The sequence below is a fragment of the Lissotriton helveticus genome, chromosome 7 (genome assembly GCF_964261635.1).
Source record: "Lissotriton helveticus chromosome 7, aLisHel1.1, whole genome shotgun sequence".
Taxonomy (NCBI): domain Eukaryota; kingdom Metazoa; phylum Chordata; class Amphibia; order Caudata; family Salamandridae; genus Lissotriton; species Lissotriton helveticus.
Genome location: NC_136068.1, coordinates 1,953,601,750 through 1,953,624,657, shown reverse-complemented (window position 1 = coordinate 1,953,624,657; position 22,908 = coordinate 1,953,601,750). Strand labels below are relative to the sequence as shown.

General features: G+C 51.2%; 1 non-coding gene and 2 pseudogenes across 1 annotated transcript; all 3 read right to left on the bottom strand.

Annotated features, from left to right (window-relative positions):
* Positions 1 to 7,484: 7,484 nt before the first annotated feature.
* On the bottom strand, positions 7,485 to 14,401 carry LOC144771027 (28S ribosomal RNA; annotated as a pseudogene).
* Positions 14,402 to 14,802: 401 nt separating this feature from the next.
* On the bottom strand, positions 14,803 to 14,956 carry LOC144771149 (5.8S ribosomal RNA). The gene has a single exon (XR_013599150.1). It is a non-coding gene; the product is annotated as a 5.8S ribosomal RNA (ribosomal RNA).
* Positions 14,957 to 15,955: 999 nt separating this feature from the next.
* LOC144771347 (18S ribosomal RNA) lies at positions 15,956 to 17,657 on the bottom strand (annotated as a pseudogene).
* Between the last annotated feature and the right edge of the window lie 5,251 nt (positions 17,658 to 22,908).

The following is a 22,908-nucleotide window of genomic DNA, read 5'->3' as shown; positions in this document are numbered from 1 at the left end:
TGTTGCGTCACTAACTCTGTCACATATAGTGCGTGCAGGATTGTTTTGTTTATTGCAGTCACAATTCGTTCTGTTCTATTAAGTCTCTGGCATCAGATAGCGTCGCTTGTGCCTGGGCGCACTACTGTATGTACCCCAACCTTGTCAGCGGGTTACAAGTGTTTCACTTCTTTACAATCTTGAACTGTTTAAACTGCTGCATTGTTTAGTAGTGAGTTAAGGCAATCACACTGTTTATGCTGCAGAATATGTTTGTAGCCTAACAATTCCTTTGTAAATGTTAAACTGCCAATACAAAATATATTAAAAATTAAGAAAAACTAATAAAAAGCTTAGCAGTTGCTAAATTCCAGTTTAATATCAAGATAGACCTTTTGGCGTTGCTAATTCTTGTTGAATGCAGTGTTTTTGGTCCAGCTGATGACTTCTTTTCTCCATGTTTAGGGTTAGCTTGAGACTGCGCTAAATTTCTAGCAGAACATGAACCATTAATACAAAAAACAGAGGTGTGGTAGGTCAGCTGCCCTCAGCCACTGGTTGTTGTGTGTGTCACTCACATGTTGGTCAGCCATTGTTTTGTGTATCTGTAGTTCGCAACGTATGGAGTGTCACCTGTGTAGGGGCATATGATATTGTCATTGGTACCTTAAGTGTACGAACGAGTAAAGATTTTTCTACCGAATACACTTGTTCTTTTTCACACTTTCACTATATCCTGGGCAGCAGAACTAAAGTCTCACTTCAGGCCAGATGAGAAGTTGGCTGGCATCCAGGAGGAGGGGCTAGTGAGACTAAAGCAGTGCAGATTTCAGCCACAACGGAGGTGTAGTGTAAAGTGCAGGCAGGCGCTGCCGATCTCCACCGACACTCAGGACACTGAAGACCGGAGATTCAAGAAGGGAAGGGATCTAGGCAGGGGAGAGCAGACCTAAACCCTAACCGGAAGTAAGAATAGAGGAGTTTGTGACGTGTTAGTAGACATTGGAGCCTGGCAGGCAGGGGCTGTGTGATGTACTGACTGTGTCTATGTTTGTGCGGTGGGGTCATATGGTGGCTGTCCGTGTCACCCCATTCTGTGTTAATACTCTCTTGGGATAGCTCAGTCGCCCCATCCTGTGTTAGTACTCGCTTGGGATAGCTCAATCACCCCATCCTGTGTTAGTACTCGATTGGGATAGCTCATTCACCCCGTCCAGTGTTAGTACTCGCCTCGGATAGCTCATTCACCCCATCCTGTGTTAGGGCTCTCTTTGGATAGCTCAGTCAACCATGCCTGTGTTAGTACTCGATTGGGACAGCTCAGTCATCAGTTCCTTTGTTAATACTCTCTTAGGATAGCTCAGTCGCCCCATCCTCTGTTAGTACTCTCTTGGGATAGCTCAGTCACCCCATCCCGTGTTAGTACTCTCTTGGGATAGCTCAGTCACCCCATCCCGTGTTAGTACTCTCTTGGGATAGCTCAGTCACCCCATCCTGTGTTAGTACTCTCTTGGGATAGCTCAGTCACCCCATCCTGTGTTAGTACTCACTTGGGATAGCGCAGTCACCCCATCCTGTGTTAGTACTCTTTTGGGATAGCTCAGTCACCTGTTCCTGTGTTAGTACTCTCTTGGGATAGCTCAGTCACCCCATCCTGTGTTTGTACTCTCTTTGGATAGCTCAGTCACCCCATCCTGTGTTAGTACTCTCTTGGGATAGCTCAGTCACCCCATCGTGTGTTAGTACTCTCTTGGGATAGCTCAGTCACCCCATCCTGTGTTAGTACTCGCTTGGGATAGCGCAGTCACCCCATCCTGTGTTAGTACTCTTTTGGGATAGCTCAGTCACCTGTTCCTGTGTTAGTACTCTCTTGGGATAGCTCAGGCACCCCATCCTGTGTTAGTACTCGCTTAGGATAGCGCAGTCACCCCATCCTGTGTTATTACTCTCTTGGGATAGCTCAGTCACCCCATCCTGTGTTAGTTCTCTCTTAGGATAGCTCAGTCGCCCCATCCTGTGTTAGTTCTCTCTTGGGATAACTCAGTCACCCTATCCTGGGTTAGTACTCTCTTGGGATAGCTCAGTTGTCTCATCCTGCATGATTCTCTCTTGGGATAGCTCAGTCACCCCATCCTGTGTTAGTACTCTCTTAGGATAGCTCAGTTGTCTCATCCTGTGTTAGCACTCTCTTGGGATAGCTCAGTCGTCCCTTTCTGTGTTAGTACTCTCTTAGGATAGCTCAGTTGTCCCATCCTGTGTTAGTACTCTCTTGGGATAGCTCAGTCATCCCATCCTGTGTTATTACTCTCTTGGGATAGCTCAGTCACCCCATCCTGTGTTATTACTCTCTTGGGACAGCTCAGTCGCCCCATCCTGTGTTAGTTCTCTCTTGGGATAGCTCAGTCACCCGTGCTTGTGTTAGTTCTCTCTTGGGATAGCTCAGTCACCCTATACTGTGTTAGTACTCTCTTAGGATAGCTCAGTTGTCTCATCCTGTGTTAGTACTCTCTTGGGATAGCTCAGTTGTCTCATCCTGCATGATTCTCTCTTGGGATAGCTCAGTCATCCCATCCTGTGTTAGTACTCTCTTAGGATAGCTCAGTTGTCTCATCCTGTGTTAGCACTCTCTTGGGATAGCTCAGTCGTCACTTTGTGTGTTAGTACTCTCTTGGGATAACTCAGTCATCCCATCCTGTGTTAGTACTCTCTTAGGATAGCTCAGTTGTCCCATCCTGTGTTATTACTCTCTTGGGATAGCTCAGTCATCCCATGCTGTGTTATTACTCTCTTGGGATAGCTCAGTCACCCCATCCTGTGTTATTACTCTCTTGGGACAGCTCAGTCGCCCCATCCTGTGTTAGTTCTCTCTTGGGACAGCTCAGTCACCCGTGCTTGTGTTAGTTCTCTCTTGGGATAGCTCAGTCACCCTATCCTGGGTTAGTACTCTCTTGGATTAGCTCAGTTGTCTCATCCTGTGTGATACTTTCTTGGGATAGGTCAGTCACCCCATCCTGTGTTAGTACTCTCTTAGGATAGCTCAGTTGTCTCATCCTGTGTGAGTACTCTCTTGGGATAGCTCAGTCACCCTATCCTGTGTTAGTACTCTCTTAGGATAGCTCAGTCACCCCATCCTGTGTTAGTACTCTCTTGGGATAGCTCAGTTGTCTCATCCTGTGTGATACTCTCTTGGGATAGCTCAGTTGTCTCATCCTGTGTGATACTCTCTTGGGATAGCTCAGTCACCCCATCTTGTGTTAGTACTCTCTTAGGATAGCTCAGTCACCCCATCCTGTGTTAGTACTCTCTTGGGATAGCTCAGTCGTCCCATCCTGTGTTAGTACTCTCTTTGGATAGCTCAGTCACCCCATCCTGTGTTAGTTCTCTCTTGGGATAGCTCAGTTGTCTCATCCTGTGTTAGTACTCTCTTGGGATAGCTCAGTTGTCTCATCCTGTGTGATACTCTCTTGGGATAGCTCAGTCACCCCATCTTGTGTTAGTACTCTCATAGGATAGCTCAGTTGTCTCATCATGTGTGATACTCTCTTGGGATAGCTCAGTCGCCCCATCCTGTGTTAGTACTCTCTTGGGATAGCTCAGTTGTCTCATCCTGTGTGATACTCTCTTGGGATAGCTCAGTCACCCCATCAGGTGTTAGTACTCTCTTTGGATAGTTCAGTCACCCCATCCTGTGTTAGTACTCTCTTTGGATAGCTCAGTCACCCCATCCTGTGTTAGTTCTCTCTTGGGATAGCTCAGTTGTCTCATCCTGTGTTAGTACTCTCTTGGGATAGCTCAGTTGTCTCATCCTGTGTTAGTACTCTCTTTGGATAGCTCAGTCACCCCATCCTGTGTTAGTTCTCTCTTGGGATAGCTCAGTTGTCTCATCCTGTGTTAGTACTCTCTTGGGATAGCTCAGTTGTCTCATCCTGTGTGATACTCTCTTGGGATAGCTCAGTCACCCCATCTTGTGTTAGTACTCTCTTGGGATAGCTCAGTCGTCCCATCCTGTGTTAGTACTCTCTTTGGATAGTTCAGTCACCCCATCCTGTGTTAGTACTCTCTTGGGATAGCTCAGTCGTCCCATCCTGTGTTAGTACTCTCTTTGGATAGCTCAGTCACCCCATCCTGTGTTAGTACTCTTTTGGGATAGCTCAGTCACCTGTTCCTGTGTTAGTACTCTCTTGGGATAGCTCAGGCACCCCATCCTGTGTTAGTACTCGCTTAGGATAGCGCAGTCACCCCATCCTGTGTTATTACTCTCTTGGGATAGCTCAGTCACCCCATCCTGTGTTAGTTCTCTCTTAGGATAGCTCAGTCGCCCCATCCTGTGTTAGTTCTCTCTTGGGATAGCTCAGTCACCCTATCCTGGGTTAGTACTCTCTTGGGATAGCTCAGTTGTCTCATCCTGCATGATTCTCTCTTGGGATAGCTCAGTCACCCCATCCTGTGTTAGTACTCTCTTAGGATAGCTCAGTTGTCTCATCCTGTGTTAGCACTCTCTTGGGATAGCTCAGTCGTCCCTTTCTGTGTTAGTACTCTCTTAGGATAGCTCAGTTGTCCCATCCTGTGTTAGTACTCTCTTGGGATAGCTCAGTCATCCCATCCTGTGTTATTACTCTCTTGGGATAGCTCAGTCGCCCCATCCTGTGTTAGTTCTCTCTTGGGATAGCTCAGTCACCCGTGCTTGTGTTAGTTCTCTCTTTGGATAGCTCAGTCACCCTATACTGTGTTAGTACTCTCTTAGGATAGCTCAGTTGTCTCATCCTGTGTTAGTACTCTCTTGGGATAGCTCAGTTGTCTCATCCTGCATGATTCTCTCTTGGGATAGCTCAGTCATCCCATCCTGTGTTAGTACTCTCTTAGGATAGCTCAGTTGTCTCATCCTGTGTTAGCACTCTCTTGGGATAGCTCAGTCGTCACTTTGTGTGTTAGTTCTCTCTTGGGATAGCTCAGTTGTCTCATCCTGTGTTAGTACTCTCTTGGGATAACTCAGTCATCCCATCCTGTGTTAGTACTCTCTTAGGATAGCTCAGTTGTCCCATCCTGTGTTATTACTCTCTTGGGATAGCTCAGTCATCCCATGCTGTGTTATTACTCTCTTGGGATAGCTCAGTCACCCCATCCTGTGTTATTACTCTCTTGGGACAGCTCAGTCGCCCCATCCTGTGTTAGTTCTCTCTTGGGACAGCTCAGTAACCCGTGCTTGTGTTAGTACTCTCTTGGATTAGCTCAGTTGTCTCATCCTGTGTGATACTTTCTTGGGATAGGTCAGTCACCCCAAAGCCTCTGGGTGTGTGTCAGTCCTGACCATAGCCTCTGGGTGTGTGTCAGTGCTGACCATAGCCTCTGGGTGTGTGTCAGTGCTGACCATAGCCTCTGGGTGTGTGTCAGTGCTGACCATAGCCTCTGGGTGTGTGTCAGTGCTGACCGTAGCCTCTCAGTTTATGCCAGTACTTTCCATTGCCTCTCAGTGAGTGTCATTGTTCACCATAGCCTCTCAAATAAGCATTGCTAACCACTGATTGTAAGTGTGTGCCAAGAATGAGGTGCTGTCTCATTGTGCATCAAGACTAGTCATTGATTGCCAGTGGATGTGTATTAAAATATCAAATATAGAATTATTGACCTGCACAAAATGTCAACTACCAACATACAGAGTGCATGTGTGTGGCGGGGCTCAGCATGCATCCTAATGACTGGGATCCTTCTGAGTTTAAGTATAGGACTTCACGCTGGAAGGGTATGCTTCCACTACAAATCCTCTATACAGCACAACCCCACCTCTGCACCATAGTGCGAATCGGTGCATCGTGCAAGGCAGCGTAATGAGAGCTCCAGAGCAGGACACGACCGCAGCAGCAGGTCAGTCTTAGCAGATACAACTCTGCACTGCTTTATTCCTTCTCACCTGTGCAACATTGTGTATGCTGCAGTTAGGTGTGATTTCTACATTCACCCTGCACAGACCGTGTACAGACTATAATTCATTTACTCCGGACAAACTGCATCAGGCACACTACTAGATAAAAGAGCGGGGTTTTCAGCTCCCCTGTCCAGACTGTATAACACTAACCATTGCCTTCAGATGATGTTTAATCCCCTCCGTCCTAGGAGAATGCATCAGAATTACCTGTAGAAGAGGTTGGATTCATTCTCTGATTCCTTCTGTGGTCCCTCCTCGATGCCATCGGAGCCTTCACTGATGCTCGGGATACTCAGAGGAGTATGAAGCATTGAGAGGTATTCAGGTATGAGTTGCGTCTCTTGAGAGGGATCTATATAACAGATACAGAGACAGGAAGCTCCACGTACAAAGTGCTGATGGCAGCTTTCTGCAATCTGTGTGTGAGGGGAGATGAATGATGGGGTGAAATTCCATGTGTCACTGTGCACCATATGTGTGTATGTATGTGTGTGCTTGTGTGTGTCTTTTGCTGGGTTTCTGTGTCTTTTTTAGGGGTGGGCAGAGAACTTTGGTCCACCAGCGGAGCAGAGTTAGCCAGCCAACCTCCACCCGCTGGCCCGGTCCCAGCTTCTGAACCCATCCAGGTCGGGTGAGCCTGCCCTGGCCCCGATGGACACCCGTCCCCAGCACCTGGACCCTCGGATGGCTTGCAGGACTGGGGGCTCCTGCACCCCAGGACCCGCTTGACGGAGCTCAAGCCCCGGACCCGGTCCCAACTTCCAAACCCTAGGCCAGGCGGGAGAGAGCCTCCCTGGGCCCCGATGGACCCCCTGTCCCCAGCACCCGGACCCTCAGTGGCTTACTGGATGGGGGGCTCCTGCACCCCAGGGCTTGCCGGATAGAGCTCAAGCCCCAGTCTCAGCTTCCAAACCCTAGCCAGCCCGGGGAGAGCCTCTCCAGGCTGCGTGGGGGCTTACAGAACCATGGGGAAGGACAAAAGTTGGAGTTAGTCCGACTGGCTAGTAGGCCGGCCATCTGGTCACCCATCCCGCAGGGCCATCTGGTCACCTGGCCCGCAGGGCCATCTGGTCACCCAGCCCATAGGGCCATCTGGTTGCCCGGCCCATAGGGCCATCTGGTTGCCCGGCCCGAAGGGCCATCTTGTTGCCCAGCCCGCAGGGCCACCTGGTCGCGCAGCCAGGCGACCAGATGGCCCGAGATGACCCAGCACCCAGATGGCCTGAGACCGCCGGACCCAGTCACCCTTGCACTCTGACGACAGCAAGGGTGGCTAGGCACTCCAAGGCCACTGCTCCTTCCCCGGGGTTGCTTGCCTCCCTTCTCGACTTGCGTAGGAGCAGTGGGAAGGGGGGCCCAGGCCATCTGGTCACCCTGCTGACCTATAAGGGATGGTGGCACCCATCCCCGCACCCCAGTGGGGCAGGGACAGGAGGGGGAGGCCACCATGCTGGAGGGCACATGGTGGAGACAGCCTCCCGAAGGCCTGCATCGCCCCCTCTGCATCCCTTCCACCGGTGCAGAGGGACCAACGCCTGGGTGTGGTAGAAGAGGGCGTCCTCCAGCATCCACTCACAGAGAGATACAAGCTTGGCTCAGGGGATGTCTTTCAAAAGATCGCAGCAAGGTGGCTGCTCTGCTACTTACGAAACCATGACCCAGAATCAGGTTCTCTACGAATGATTTAGCACCGGGTGCCCCATGAATATGCGGAATTCTAAGGTCGATGGAGGTGGCCCCCCTTACGTCAGCGCTCCGGTTCCCAAGTGAGCGGCTCTATTTAACTGCCCCCGAAAGAGGCCGGCTATCCCAGGCCAACCGAGGCTCTGTGGCACTGCGGTATCATTCTGGTTTAGTGGGGATTCTGACTTAGAGGCATGCTGTCATAATCCCACAGATGGTAGCTTCGCCCCATTGGCTCCTCAGCCAAGCACGTACACCAAATGTCTGAACCTGCAGTTCCTCTTGTACTTAGCAGGATTACTATTGCAACAACACATCATCAGTAGGGTAAAGCTAACCTGTCTCACGACGACGGTCTAAACCCAGCTCACGTTCCCTATTAGTGGGTGAACAATACAATGCTTGATGAATTCTGCTTCACAATGATAGCAAGAGCCGACATTAAAGGATTAAAAAGTGACGTCGTTATGAACGCTTGGCTGCCACAAGCCAGTTATCCCTGTGGTAACTTTTCTGACACCTCCTGCTTGAAACCCAAAAAGTCAGACGGATCATGAGGTCTCGCTTTCACGGTCTGTATTCATACTGAGAATCGAGATCAAGCAAGCTTTTGCCCTTTTGCTCTGCAGGAGGTTTTTGTCCTCCTGACCTCGCCTTAGGATACCTGCATTATCATTTGACAGGTGTACCATCCCAGTCAAACTCCCCATCTGCCACTGTGCCCGGAGCGGATCATGCCCAGCGGGTGCCGGGTGCTTGAAGCCAGAAGCGGGGGTGATTGTTATGGGTTCATTCAGATATTCACAATATGGATTAAAGATACAGACTGGGATATCTCATGTAAATAAAAAAGGTGCACATAAGAACGTGTTGATGTTAGGAGATCTGCACACGGCGTGGTTGTACTAGCTATGTGCACATGTATATACTAGCAGAGCATATGTTGCTGAACCATACTGATACTCCTTGGTTCTAATGTGGAAGCAGAAATCTGTATGTACAATTCAATAAACATAATAAAGTTTGTGTTAAAAAAAAGAGAGTCATAGTTACTCCCGCCGTTTAACCGCACTTCGATTAATTTCTTCACTTTGACATTCAGAGCACTGGGCAGAAATCAAATCACTTAAACACCCGCCTCAGGCCTTCGCTATGCTTTGTTTTAATTAAGCAGTCGGGTTCCCCTGGTCTGCTCCAGTTCTAAGTCAGCTGCTAGGCGCTGGCTGAGGCAGAACGCCGGCCCGCGCCCCCGGGGAAAGGTATTCACCGCAGCTGGGGCGATCCACAGGAAGGGCCGGCACATATCCAGAGTTGGCGCTACCCGGACGGTGGCGCTTCGGCCAGCAGCAGCACACGCCCAGCCCCACTTCGTGCTCCAGCCCGACCGACCCAGCCCTTAGAGCAAATCCTTATCCCGAAGTTACGGATCTGACTTGATGGCTTCCCTTACCTACATTGTTCCAACATGCCAGAGGCTGTTCACCTTGGAGACCAGCTGCGGATATGGGTACGGTCCAGCACAAGATTTACATATTCTCCCCCGGATTTTCAAGGACCAGTGAGAGCTCACTGGATGCCGCAGGAACCGCAACGCTTTCTAAGGCTCTGAGCCCTCTCTCGGGGTGAACCCATTTCAGGGCGCCCTGCCCTTCAGAAAGAAAAGAGAACTCTCCCGCCGGCTTCTCCACGATCATTTGCGTTACCACACTGGACGCCACGAGGGCGCCCATCTCCACCAGTCCGGGTTCGGGGATCTTAACCCGACTCCCTTTCGATAGGCCAAGGGCAACGGAGGCCATCACCCGTTACTTCCGAAAAGCGCTCGCCCATCTCTTAGGACCAACTGACTCATGTTCAACTGCTGTTCACATGGAACCCTGCTCCACTTCGGCCTTCAAAGATCTCATTTGAATATTTGCTATCCCACCAAGATCTGCACCTGTGGCGGCTCCACCCGGGCCCTCCCCCCGGGCATCCGTGTACACCGCAGCGGCCCTCCTACTCGTCGCAGCTTAACCCCCGCTGCTCTCAGCACTGGTGACGGCCGGGTAAGAGCCCAATGCTCCAGCACCACCCATTTTCAAGGCTAGTTGATTCAGCAGGTGAGTTGTTATACACTCCTTAGCGGATTCCGACTTTCATGGCCACCGTCCTGCTGTCTATATCATCCAACACCTTTTCTGGGTTCTGATGAGCATCAGCATCGGGAACCTTAACCCGGCGTTCGGTTAATCCCGCAGCGCCAGTTTTGCTTACCAAAAGTGGCCCGCTAGGCACTCGCATTTCATGCCCGGCTCCAAGCCAGCAAGCCGGGCTTCTTACCCATTTAAAGTTTGAGATCATATTGGCCCCAAGACCTCTAATCATTCACTTTACCAGATAAAACTGGGCGCTCCGAGCGACAACTATCCTGAGGGAAACTTTGGAGGGAACCAGCTACTAGATGGTTTGATTAGTCTTTTACCACCATACCCAGGTCGGTAGACTGATTTGCACATCAGGACCACTAAGGACCTCCACCAGTGTCACCTCTGATTAGCCCTCTCCAAGCATAGTTCACCATCTTTTGGGTCCTACAATGCATGCTCATGTTTCACCTCCCCGACGGAGTGGGCGAGACGGGCTGGTGGTGCACCGCCACTGGAAGCATGGAGGGATCCCACCTCAGCCAGCGCGTGCCGTCCCTCACCATCAGTGCACCACTGGGTTTCGCTCGGCCCTCTGATTTGGCCCTGTGATTTGCGCATGTGTTAGACTCCTTGGTCCGTGTTTCAAGACGGGTCAGGTGGGTAACCGACATCGCCGGTCGATAGTTGGGATAGGAGCCTGCATGCCCCTAGGGGAGGCAGGGAGCAGGTGCCCGGGGGAGGGCACGGAGTTGGTCAAATTTACCTTAGCCCCGCGGACGTGGCGAAGCTGCTGCCAGAGGTGCTGTAACAACCTCCGCCGGAGCGTAGGGCCACCTGCCACCCTGAAGCCTTCCCAACCGACCCAGAGCCGGTCACGGAGCACCACAGTGGAGGAAATGCACCCTAAGGGGGCCGAGTAGGACCCGGGCACCGGTTACGCAGAGGGGATCCGGAACTACCAGGCCAGCGACCTTGCCGCCGTGTTGAATCCTCCGGGCGGACTGCACGGACCCCACCCGTTTACCTCTCTGCAGTTTTGTTGCAGGGTTTCTGTACTCACACAGAACTGTGCACAGAGGAGTGGAACCTCGGCAAATTAGGATGTCCCAAAACTTACCTTAGCAACCAACTCACCCCTTACCGAGCTAGCTACAGTGTCTCATTGGACATATCAAACTCCCAATGTTTAGACAAACCAGAACATGAACTTACAGTACCTCAGGGTACGTGGGACTCATGAACACTCTTTTGTTATATTATCATTACAAACCAGAACATGGAGTAAAGAAGACACATGTGCATTTGAAATGTTTATTTACTAATGCCGTCTTCTCAGGCGCAGTATCTTAGATAATACAAGTATACTTATTATCAGTATCAAAATTATCAGCATAGTTACTAAGACATAAAAAGCGAATGGTGACAGCATGTTAACATGCTGTAATGAATAAGAGTTAACAACACTTATATCTCACCCTCCCTAACACATATATTATATTATTAGCTAAGAAGGTCTCTTTGGGTTGTTTTAGGGCGGGCCCATACCTTAGTGTCCTAGCATGAAGGAATCACATCAGCATACACCAGCTCTCTCTGCATGTGCACCGCATCAAGTGTGTTAACAATTCTCGTGCAAAGCAATATCAATCCCGCCTCAAGCCCAAGTTGGCAAAGGCTGCACTTGTGTTATGACTATGAAGGCGTGGAGATCAGACCTCATAACAATTCCATATCGTGTTGCTCCTGAAACTTCAGCACTCTCCGTGCAGACATGGTTTAACAAACAAAACTGATATCAGAGCAATAACATATTATTCTCACATACACCACGGCAAACCACTAGGTTGAAAGCTAAGTCAACAATTAAGGGTCGTGTGCAGAAGTTGCAAGAAAGGAAAAATGGCGTTTAAATCTCAAATGTACCTATGCTAACTTAACATGATATAAGGATATATAGGAGCTATACAACACCCCCCCATGATCCGAGAACGGACTAAATAAGATAACAGAAGTGCCATCACATGAGAGCAGAATCCAATTATAAACGAGCATGAATAAAAATTCAATTATAAAAACCAATGCTAATAAATAGCCCACAAGTATAATGTGGCTCAAGCCAATAGGCAAGCAAAAATAAAATGTCTTGACCAAAAGTCAATAAAATCAAGGAAATGCTATCAATCAGCATGTCAATTTGAGGCAGTGTCTATGATAAGACTGTATATGAAAAGTAAGCTGCAACAGCCTCCAGGAGGAAGTCACTGTCCTCATCCGAAAACAGTTCAGCCATCCAATTTAAAAGATGAAAGGAACATACGTGATCTTCCAGCACCGGATCTTCTATAACCATCAGAGGACAGCTCGGTGGGTTTTCAAGAAAACTTTGTTCCAAGAAATTTTGCGCTGCCGACAACACATTCCAGGGACCCATTAGTCCATGTGCCACCGCCAAGGCCATAATCCTTTCGTCAGAACAAACCAACTCGTGAGCAATGATAGGACTCATCAGTTGATCAAAATCGACGTCAGAAGATATTGGTCCGCAGAGACACAAATCAATGGCCCAAAGGAAATCACAGGTCAGGCAGCGAAATACAGGCTGGACACAGGTGAAATAGGAGAACCGAAAAGATAATCCAAACGCCGTGCTTAGAGTCGCCAACGGCAGTGTGCCATAATAATCAAGCATGCGGTTGCGAAACCGCGTCAGTAGCAGCTGAGCGTGGTCTTGCACAGGAAGGGCATCCATATTTAAAAAGGCAGAAAACCACCAATGCGCCAGCCGCTAATGCAAGTAAAAACGGGAACCCTCCAAATAAGGATGAAAAAATAGAATGGAAGAAGGCAGGGATGACTCCAAAAATCTTCTCAAAGGAAGTCACGAGACCACCGCTAACAACTTTAAAAAAATGCGCTAGGCCCGTTGTGGAGGATGCGTTAAAGATAGAACGGACCATGGCTCCGAAATGCAAAGGCAAATCAGTGTTTAAAAGAGCCTGAACCTCCGTACGGGTGTTAGCAATGTGAAGCACGAAAGTTTCACGGGCCGAGCTCAAGGCCACCTCTTTCTGGGACAATAGAGCTCTTATTCTAGCCATGCCGCTGAATTCTGCTCCCAAGGTCGGTATCTGTGGCCAAATGGAAGACTCCCTATGTTCACGTGTGGGAGGATAAAGAACATTTCTGCAGCAAATAACTCGCTCACTAACTGTTACTATGAAAGCTATACCTTTAATTAAACCACAACAGATGGCTATTCTAAAGGAACGAGCACTGTCTCAGGGGAAACGCATGCTAGTGGTAACACCCTGTCCTCACTTGGAGGCAGTCACGAAAGCCAGTGTACCAAATTCAAAGGCCCCACGTGGGCGCCATGTTGCAGGGTTTCTGTACTCACACAGAACTGTGCACAGAGGAGTGGAACCTCGGCAAATTAGGATGTCCCAAAACTTACCTTAGCAACCAACTCACCCCTTACCGAGCTAGCTACAGTGTCTCATTGGACATATCAAACTCCCAATGTTTAGACAAACCAGAACATGAACTTACAGTACCTCAGGGTACGTGGGACTCATGAACACTCTTTTGTTATATTATCATTACAAACCAGAACATGGAGTAAAGAAGACACATGTGCATTTGAAATGTTTATTTACTAATGCCGTCTTCTCAGGCGCAGTATCTTAGATAATACAAGTATACTTATTATCAGTATCAAAATTATCAGCATAGTTACTAAGACATAAAAAGCGAATGGTGACAGCATGTTAACATGCTGTAATGAATAAGAGTTAACAACACTTATATCTCACCCTCCCTAACACATATATTATATTATTAGCTAAGAAGGTCTCTTTGGGTTGTTTTAGGGCGGGCCCATACCTTAGTGTCCTAGCATGAAGGAATCACATCAGCATACACCAGCTCTCTCTGCATGTGCACCGCATCAAGTGTGTTAACAATTCTCGTGCAAAGCAATATCAATCCCGCCTCAAGCCCAAGTTGGCAAAGGCTGCACTTGTGTTATGACTATGAAGGCGTGGAGATCAGACCTCATAACAATTCCATATCGTGTTGCTCCTGAAACTTCAGCACTCTCCGTGCAGACATGGTTTAACAAACAAAACTGATATCAGAGCAATAACATATTATTCTCACATACACCACGGCAAACCACTAGGTTGAAAGCTAAGTCAACAATTAAGGGTCGTGTGCAGAAGTTGCAAGAAAGGAAAAATGGCGTTTAAATCTCAAATGTACCTATGCTAACTTAACATGATATAAGGATATATAGGAGCTATACAACAGTTTCACACGCTCTTGAACTCTCTCTTCAAAGTTCTTTTCAACTTTCCCTTACGGTACTTGTTGGCTATCAGTCTCATTCCCATATTTAGCCTTAGATGAAGTTTACCACCCCTTTGGGCTGCATTCCAAAGCAACCCAACTCCAAGAAGACCCGATCCTGGCATGCCGGTGGCCGCTACTGGCCTAACACCATACGCGGGGTGAGCCTCATTCAGAAGGACTTGGGCCCCCTGAGCAAAGCAGGAGAGTCGCCGGGTGGGGGATTTGGCATTGGGCTCCTCCCTCTTCACTCGCCGTTACTGGCGGAATCCTGATTCGTTTCTTTTCCACTGCTTAGTAACATGCTATTCAGCGGGTCGCTGTGTCCCATCTGAGGTCATAGTCGGTAAAAATACTGATGTGTCTGTGGGAGCCGCCTGGAAGGCCAGTCTCCTGCGAGAGCAGGGGCCTGGCATCGCTGCAGAGTGTACCCTGTTTCCCCGGATCGGATCTGGAGGGGATTTGCCCTGCCCAGGAAGCTGGCAGAGGAGGTGGGTGCCCGAGGCATGTGCTCGCAGGAAGCCGGTGGGACACAGCAGGCAGCCACATTCAGCACGCAGCCAGGTGCCACAGGACAGGCCCAGGCCGGACTGGTCTCCGGTCCCCCTCCCTGCTGGAGAGGCGAGGCTAGGCACGCTGGTAGCGTACCTTCCCTATAGGACCCGGTGAGGGACCCTGCCATGGATGATCGGGGGGGATGACCTTGTGAGGGGACACAGGGAAGCAGAGATAACCCTGCGATGGCCCTCAGACAGGCACAGCCCTGGAAGGAACCCAGGGCTGCAAGGTGCGTTTGAAGTGTCAATGATCAATTTGTCCTGCAATTCATACTAATTCTCGCAGCTAGTTGTGTTCTTCATCTACGTGCAAGCCGAGTGATCCACTGCCAAGAGTCACAGGCAACTTTTTGAAAATGTTCACCTACCTGCGGGTGCAGGAGAGGTGGAAGGAAGGCAACGTCCGTCCATCTATCGTGTGTGCAGCAAGATGGCCCGGGCGCCCTGTTCAAGGGGTCCCCTCTGAGAGTCAGACTCCAACGTTGGGAGAAAAAAGCATTAGCAGGCACTTGGCCGGGAGTTCCCCCACCCACCCAAGGGCATGGGTGGCTCCCGGTGTGACCGTAGCATGCAGCCACACCGCTGACGGTTCCTCCTGGAGTAACCGGGAGAGACCGCACAAGTCTTCAAACCCCTTGGCTTGGCCACACCGGACTAAGTCGAACCGGGTCCCTGGCAAGGAGGGAGGGTCGCCTCACCTGCATGCCAGCTGCCCATCACTGGGTGGCCCAAGCAGTGCCAGCAGGCTGGTGAGTAGCCCACCCCACACTTGCCCGAGTCAGAGGCACCGTAAGGGAAGTGCCAGGCAGCTCCCCATCCTGCACGCCTCCCACCGAGTGCAGCCGATGGTCCCTTCGCAGGTCCTCAGCTCTTCCTCTTCCATGCCACCCTGCGGCCTGAGAAGGGCCGCTCTTCAGTCACCCAAAGCCCGGTTGGGCTGGGACTCGGGTGCAGGAGGGCCTGGAGGGCTTTTCGGGGGGTGGTGGTCCCAGCCAGGGGAGGCACTGCCATTCAGTTTCCCCCCACCGTGGGGTCATGCCGTGTGAGCGTGGGTTCTGACTCAGGAGGGCACACTGCAGTGCCCCTCCTGTTGAGAGGGACAGTGGCCTGAGGGCCACCCCATAGCCTAACCCTCATGCGTAGGTCAGTCAGGTCCTCTCCGAGTGGAGGAAGCCCGGCCGAGGCCTGGTCCTCACCCAAGCGCCACATGTGGCCACGGACCGTTCAGCCGCCCAGAGCACTCAAGGGCAGGGACGGGCCCTGTGCCTAGGGTGTGCTTGCAAAAGGCGGCCGAGGGCTTTGGGCTGGCACCATAGTCGCTTGGGCCGCTCCGCCGTTAATGATCCCTCCGCAGGTTCAACTACAGAAACGTTGTTACGACTTTTACTTCCTCTAGATAGTCAAGTTTGATTGTCTTCTCAGCGCTCTGCCAGGGCTGTTGCTGACCCCGGCGGGGCCGATCCGAGGACCTCACTAAACCATCCAATCGGTAGTAGTGACGGGTGGTATGTACAAAGGGCAGGGACTTAATCAACATAAGCTGATAACCCGCACTTACTGGGAATTCCTCGTTCATAGAAAATAATTGTAATCCCCAATCCCCATAATGAACAGGGTTCAACGGGTTACCCGCACCTGTTGGCGAAGGGTCGACACAGGCTGGTTCATTCAGTGTAGCGCAAGTGCAGCCCTGGATAGCAAAAAGCATCACAGACCTGTTATTGCTCGATCTCGTGTGGCTGAACGCCACTTGTCCCTCTAAGTAGTTGGACGCCGACCTAACTAGTTAGCATGGAGGAGTTTCATTTGTTATCGGAGTTACCCAGACAAATCGCTCCACCAACTAAGAACGGCCATGCACCACAACCCACAAAATCAAGAAATAGCTATCAATCTGTCAATCCTTTCCGTGTCCCGGCCGGGTGAGGTTTCCGGTGTTAAGTCAAATTAAGCTGCAGGCTCCACTCCTGGTGGTGCCCTTCCGTCAATTCCTTTAAGTTTCAGCTTTGCAAACATACCCCCCCGGAACCCAAAGACTTTGGTTTCCCGGAAGCTGCTCGGCTGGTCATGTGAATAATGCAGACGGATCGCTAGTCAGCATCGTTTATGGTCGGAACTACAACGGTATCTGATCGCCTTTGAACCTCCTACTTTCGATCTTGATTAATGAAAAAATTCTTGGCAAATGCTTTCATTTTGGTTTGTCTTGCACTGGTCTAAGAATTTCACCTCTAGCGGCACAATACAAATGCCCCCGGCCGTCCCTCTTAATCATGGTCCCAGTTCCGAAAACCAACAAAATAGCACTGGAGTCCTATTACATTATTCCTAGCTAAAGTATTCAGCTGACCGGCCTGCTTTGAACACTCTAATTTTTTCAAAGTAAAGGCTTCGGAACCCCAGGACACTCAGTCAAGAGCATCAAGGTGGCGCAGAGAGGTAGGGGCTGGGACAGGCGGTAGCTAGCCTCACCGTGGACCGCAACCTCGATCCCAAGATCCAACTACGAGCTTTTTAACGGCAGCAACTTTATTATACGCTTATTATTCGTTAAAGGATTTAAAGTATACTCATTCCAATTACAGGGCCTAAAGAGTCCTTATTGTTATTTTTCATGACTACCTCCCCGAGTTGGGAGTGGGTAAATTGCACGCCTGCTGCCTTCCTTGGATGTGGTAGCCGTTTCTCAGGCTCCCTCTCCGGAATCAAACCCTGATTCCCTGTTACCTGTGGTCACCATGGTAGGTACAGAAAGTATAATCGAAAGTTAATAGGGCAGACATCTGATTCGATGAATCCCGTACGATTGGCGGGAGGTTTTGTAGGACTGATAAATGCATGCATCCTGTTAGGTCACCGCTCGTCAGCATGTATTAGCTCTAGAATTACCACAGTTATCTAAGTAACAGATGGAGCGATCAAAGGAACCATAACTGATTTAATGAACCATTTAGTTTCACTGTACCGGCCGTGTGTACTTACACATACATGGCTTAATCTTAGACACAAGCATATGCTACTGGCAGGATCAACCAGGTAGCCACACCTGCTGATGGAGTGAGTTCGGGAACCGAATGCCCGTCTCCCCGACCGGCAACCTTCGCACACCCCTCCCTCTTGGGAGCCTGCTAGGGGAAGGAGCCCACCTGCCTGGTGGGAGGGCTCACTGGAGGGGTGGAGAGGTTCGGTAAAAGGGCACCTGCGGGCCCAGTCAACTCCCCTGAAAGGGAGAGGCGAGCCGTAGCACAGCATGAGTGAGATGCAGGGGAGCCGAAGCCTGGCGGCTGTGGTACCCCTCAGAATTGTCAGTCCGAGCTGCTGCGGAAATGCTCTGGGTGAAGAGGGGTGACGGCGTGGCGCGCTGGGCCTAAGGACCTGCCGGATGGCAGCGTCCGAGGGCTTGGCGCTACCCGACCCCTTCTGCTCGGGTTGAAACACTGCAGGGCATGAGCTTCCGGGGCCTCTTGGCCTTCTCGCTGCTGGGTCGGGTGAAGGGCCTCCCGCCAGGCAACAGGCCCTCGAGTGGGATGGTCCATGCAGGGTGGAAGCTCTTTGCTTGAAAGAACAGCCGAGGCTGGCCAAGCAGTCCATCCTTAAATGGCTTGTGAGTGCCCAATTGATCGGAGTATGGCCGGGGCCTCTCTTGGCAGGCCACCCTGCATGGGGGATGCCAGCTTTGCGTCCCTGCCAGCTCCCGGGGTGAGCAGGCTCGGAAGAAAGGCCCATTGAGAAGGGGATTATAGGCAGGTGTGGACTAGGGCCCCTGGGGGCTACAGCAGGAGGGCCCTGGTCCTGACTTCCCCTATCTCAGAATAGCCGGGCCTCACGGAGGTCTGATTGACCCTCTCCCTTGTAATCCAGATGAAAAATACCCCCCTCTCTTGTAATCTGTGCGCACCGGGTGATGGAGGGGACCCAAGGCGTGAACGTGGCAGACCTCCTGGAGCCCTCGCTGGGATCGGAGAGGCAAACAAGCCCTCATCGGGACTTCCAGGGCAGCCCAGCCATCTGGTCTCCCCATTAGAAAGCATTGCACACGACCAGATGGCCGGGGTAGGCGCGACGAGATGGCCAGGCCTAAAGAATGCCAAACTGCCCACCCCGAGACTTTACAGGAGAGCTCTTGCCTGCCCTATGGAGGGCTCTGGGGCTCTGCGCCATGGGGGTTCAGAGGCCCTGGGCCTTGAGCCTAGGGCTGCAGACCGGGGTCCCCAACGTGCCTCCAACCCTGGACCCGACGGACCCCCGTCCTGGGACCATGGTGGAGCAGGGGGAAGGGGCCTGGCTGGAGCTCCCATGCGGCATGTACAGAGGAGGCCTCCCCAAGGTCCGCGTCCCGGGCAAGCCTAAGGATGGAGCCCCGGGTGGGGAGGGTGCCCTCCACCCCAGGGCCAACAAGGACCCCTACCTGAGCTCCTGAACCCAAGCCGAGCTGGGAAACGCCTGATTGGCCCCGGGCCCCGGGTCCATGGCAGGGCAGAGGACGGAGCCCAGTGTAGAGCGCCCAGACAGGGCTCTTAGGCTTGGATGCCCAAGGGAGGACTACCCGGGCCCTATGGAGGCCGTCCCGGGCAGTTGGCCACGTGGCCAGCCAGAGGCTCAGACGGGGAGGTTTTTGCCCAGCCCTAGCCCATCTGGTCACCGGCTGAGAGTCCACAGCCTGCGAGGGTTTCCAGCATACTCTGTCCCTAGTAACCCGGAGGACAGGTACCCCCTTTTCTGGTAACCGATGCATACGACAAGACTGAGGGGACCCAAGGCACAGATGTGCCTGACCTCCTGGAGCCCTGGCTGGGATTGGGGAGGCAAACTAGCGCTCATCTGGATTTCCAGGGCAGCCAGCTATCTGGTTGCCCCCTTGAAAACATTGCATGCGGCACGATGGCCGAGGGGAAAGGCGTGACCAGATGGCCGGGATCAAAGAATGCCAATCTGCCCGTCTGAGCCTTTGTTGGAGGGCTCCCGCCTGCCCTTTGGAAGGCTCAGCAGCTCTGCTACATGGGGGATCATCAGCTGGGTCTCATGCATGGGGTTGAGAGGAGGGCCCCCGACAGAACTCTGACCTGGGGCTCGCAGGCACATTAACACCCAGGCCAAGTGGGGTAGGCCTGCCCTGGCCCGATGGACCCCCGTGACAGGCACCTAGACCCTTGGCTGGCCACAGGATGTAGGCTCCCACACCACAGGGCCCGCCAGAGCCCAGGCCACGGAACTGGTCCTTGTTTCTGAACCTACCCAGGCCAGGGAGAGGGGAGCCTCCCCGGGCAGACAGACCCTTGTCAGGCCACAGGACGGGTGCTCCCACACCCCAGGGCCTGCCCAAAGCCCAGGCCCTGCTTTTCATCCCAGCCAGGTCAGGGGGATCTGCCAGGGAGACAGAGAGGGAGACAGACAGAGGGAGAGAGACAGATACCCTCGGCTGGCCGCAGGACGAGGGCTCCTGTTCCACTGATTTTTTTCATAACTCAGTGTAACTCCACGTAGTGGCACTACCCCACCTCCGCCCAGGGTTAGTCTTCTTGGTTGCTTGTGTCCTATATTCGAGGTTGGTGGTGTAATGAATGGTTGGGTTCCTATGAGAGTCCAGCCCAAAGGTTCCAGGAATTTCTCAAGGTCTTCTTGACTCACATACCCTTATGTCTTGCTGTCTCTTGTGATCACCATTACTGGGGGCTCCAGGAGACTATATTTATTGTACCCTTGCTTACATTGTGTGAATCGAGAAAGACAGCACCTTCTAAGGACATTTGTTCCAAACGAAGAATCAGCTAAAACATAAATCAGGAGATTGTCATGCACGAATGGCCCATTTTGTTTTCTTTGCTGCTTGTTCTATGGCTCTTGCTTGCTGGTATTGCAAGATTAAGGCAGTTATTGGTCGGTGAGTTTGCAATCGAAGCATTTTGCTGCTGGAGTTTGTGTGCTCTCTGGAATTCCTGCAGTTCGTTAAAAACAGATGTCAGGAGTTTGGGCATCATGTTCTGCACAGTCAATAAGATCATCTCCCTCCGACTTCTCTGCTACACCTTAAAACCAGACATTGTACCAGTAGGTCCTATCTTCCAGGTCAGCAATCCTGCTTCTTATTGCCCATATGTTTGGCCACTTTCGGGAAGACCAGCCAGTTGTTTCCACATCTGTTATTCCATTTTCTGTGGTGTCAAGACAGTGGTGAAAGGAGGTCAGCTCTGTCTACATTTATTTTACCTCTTCTGAGACTTCTGCAAGCTAAGTGTTCATTTTCAATACGTATGTGCCAATATTGGATAGTTCTGCCATTACAGTATCGAGGACGAGACTAGAGGTAGTGGCCATTGCTTCTGTTGATGAAGACTGATTGCTTTCACTCTCACTGTCAAGGGTCCTTGAGTTTGTCCCTCACAAAAGTAACAGCCTCACCATATTCGATAAAGACATGTGTGCGCCAGACTCTATACACCCATCATCTTTTTTGAGGCCTGATGAAGTTCTATGGTATGGTTTCTGCTAGAATCTGTTCTTGTTATTACTGGTCTCTGACAGTTTCTGATTAATATAATCCATTCAATACTTAAGATGGTTACGAAAAGCCTTCCCCTACTGCTGCTAGGAAACTGCTGGATCAAGCGTTAATTCTTTCACGTCTAGACTACACAAATGCCCTTTATTCGGGCTCCCCGTGTTCAACGATAAAGAAACCTCAGACTGTGCAGAACTGTGCAGCTCGACTCCTCTTACAGACCCCCCACAGAGAATCTGCGCGACCATCTATAGCCTCCCTACACTGGTTGCGGAAAGTATTCAGTTCAAATCCCTATGTATCATACACAAGATTCTTTCCTTCAAGGGTCCTCCTATCCTACACTCTATCATCTCTCCGTACTGTCCCAATAGAGCCTTGCGCTCTGGAAATAAACTAAGCATGGGCGTAAAATCTGTTCCGTTCGTGGAATTTGCGGATTTTCTGCAATTTCGCGGTCCGCAAATCTCGCGAAATTGCAGAAAAATCCGCAAAATCGCGTTGGGGATGGATTTTCAAAATCTGAAGTACATGAAGCACTTGCAGGGTTACAGCAGGTGCCCAAGTTGAAGCTAATTTCTTTGTAACCATTTACAAAATGGTTAAAAAGAAATTAACTTCAACTTGGGCACCTGCTGTAACCCTGTAAGTGCTTACTGAGGCTCCTCGTTGCCTACTTGCAACTATTCTCTGACCCTGCTCTGACCCTCGAAGCAGGGTCAGAGAATAGTTGCAAGTATGGCACAATGCTCCAGGCTGTCACAAAAATGAAACCACAACAGGAAGCACTTACAGATAAGGAAGCAGGTGCCGGACTTGAAGCTAAAATTCAGTAACACATTAACCAGCCCCCGGTTGAGGCTGGGCAGGTGTGCTTTGTCCCCATAATCTAGAGTGGTGAACCAGAGGGTGCTGTGATGAACCAGAAGGTGCAGTTGTGAACCAGAGGGTGCTGTGATGAACCAGAGGCTGGCAGTGGTGAACCGGAGGGTGGCAGTGGTGAACCGGAGGGTGGCAGTGGTGAACCAGAGGGTGGCAGTGATGAACCATAGGGTGGCAGTGATGAACCATAGGGTGGCAGTGATGAACCAGAGGGTGGCAGTAATGAACCAGAGGATGGCAGTGATGAACCAGAGGGTGGCAGTGGTGAACCAGAGGGTGGCAGTGGTGAACCAGAGGGTGGCAGTAATGAACCTGAGGGTGGCAGTGGTGAACCAGAGGGTGGCAGTGATGAACCAGAGGGTGACAGTGATGAACCAGAGGGTGGCAGTGGTGATCCAGAGGGTGGCAGCGATGAACCAGAGGGTGGCAGTGGTGAACCAGAGGGTAGCAGTGGTGAACCAGAGGGTGGCAGTGGTGAACCAGAGGGTGGCAGTGATGAACCAGAGGGTGACAGTGATGAACCAGAGGGTGACAGTGGTGAACCAGAGGGTGGCAGTGATGAACCAGAGGATGTCAGTGGTGAACCAGAGGGTGACAGTGATGAACCAGAGGGTGGCAGTGGTGAACCAGAGGGTGGCGGTGGTGAACCAGAGGGTGGCAGTGATGAACCATAGGGTGGCAGTGATGAACCAGAGGGTGGCAGTGATGAACCAGAGGGTGGCAGGGGTGAACCAGAGGGAGGCAGGGGCGGACCAGAGGGTGGCTGTGATGAACCAGAGGGTGGCAGTGATGAATCAGAGGGTGACAGTGGTGAACCAGAGGGTGACAGTGGTGAACCAGAGGGTGCTGTCATGAACCAGATGATGGCAGGGGTGAACCAGAGAGTGGTAGTGGTGAACCAGAGGGTGG